Raw genomic sequence first — 1,592 nt, 5'->3', positions numbered from 1 at the left:
AATAAAATAGGAAAAAAGTGACCTTTTTATTGGGAGGATAGGGAGGTATATAGATGATGTACATGTAGATGTAGATATAGATATAGATATAGATATAGATGATATAGATATAGATATAGGTAGGCAAAAATAATAGTGGCAAGCAACAATATTTCAGAGCTCCTCTTACCAAGTAATGCTTGTTTTCTCTGAAATTGAGCAGCCTAGATAGTGCAATCTCCACTTAGTTTGTTATAAACTTCTGTAGTGACCCTAACTATGAAAGAAAGAGCCTGAAATTGCAACTATGGGTGGGTAATGTAAAGAAAGGAGATAATAAGCAAAAGCAAGCACAAAAAAGAAGTCAGACACGTTACATCTTGTAAGAAGAACCTGGATGTCTCCCACATTAGGTGATTAAGTTAGTGGCTATGATGGAGGAATACAGAAGCCACCAGTAAAACAGGATAGGATAGGATAGGATAGGATAGGATAGGATAGGATAGGATAGGATAGGATAGGATAGGATAGGATGGCACAGGACAGAATAGAATAGAAAAGGGTAGAGCAGAATAGGGTAGAATAGAGTAGTGCAAATCTGATGAAAAAAGGTACTTATATTTCATTGATGATAGTTTGATTTAGTTTAATTATAGTGCCACTGCAAAGAAGGTTTAACAAGTTTTTAATCTGAAGTACACCAACATTTTAGAAAGGAGACCAAGAACAGAGTAAAATATAGTGTTCATTTATGCTGCATTTTTTCCCAACAAGAAAGGATTGTTGTTTTTTTAATCTTTATTGTTGAAAGTATTAACATACCTCCCTTTTTTCCCCCCATTGACCTCTTCTAGCCCACCTCCTCCCTCTCCACCCCAGGCCTTCACCACCCTATTGTCAGTGACCATGGGTTATGCATATATGCATACAGGTTCTTTGGTTGATCTCTTCCTACCCACCAACCCTCCCCTGCCTTCCCTCTGAGGTTCAACAGTCTGTTCCATGTTTCTATGTCTCTGGATCTATTTTGTGCATTAGATTCCACATATGAGTGAGATCATATGATACTTGTATCTCTCTGACTGGCTTATTTCCTTAAGCATAATACTGTCCAGGTCCATCCATGCTGTTGCAAATGGTAAGAGGTTTTTTTCTTCTCCTTTTTTATTGCTGCATAATATTCCATTGTGTAAATGTACCACTGTCTTTCTATCCACTCATCTGCTGAAGGGCACTTGGGCTGTTTCCAAATCTTAGTTATTATAAATTATGCTGCAATGAACAGAGGGGTGCATGTATTCTTCCTGATTGGTGTTTCTGGTTTCCTAAAATATATTTCTAGAAGTGGATCACTGGATCAAATGGGAGTTCCATTTTTAGTTTCTTGAGGAAACTCTATATTGTTTTCCACAGTGGCTGCACCAGTCTGCATTCCCACCCGCAGTGAACTAGGGTTCCCTTTTCTCCACATCCTCACCAGCACTTGTCCTTGGTTGATTAGTTGGTTATAGCCATCAGACAGGTGTGACATGGTACCTCAGTGTCCTTTTCATTTTCATCTCTCGGATGATTAGTGACTGAGCGTTTTTTCATGTGTCTCTTGACCTTCGGTC

The 1,592-nt window shown here is 38.6% G+C and overlaps 1 protein-coding gene across 1 annotated transcript in view; it reads right to left on the bottom strand.

The window, feature by feature from the left end:
- ROBO1 (roundabout guidance receptor 1) overlaps positions 1-1,592 on the bottom strand; it is a 1,289,171-nt gene that overhangs the window by 66,675 nt on the left and 1,220,904 nt on the right. The gene's annotated exons all lie outside the window — the stretch shown is intronic.

This window comes from Myotis davidii, unplaced genomic scaffold (assembly GCF_000327345.1).
Source record: "Myotis davidii unplaced genomic scaffold, ASM32734v1 scaffold24, whole genome shotgun sequence".
NCBI lineage: Eukaryota > Metazoa > Chordata > Mammalia > Chiroptera > Vespertilionidae > Myotis > Myotis davidii.
This window is presented reverse-complemented; position numbering and strand designations above follow the sequence as displayed.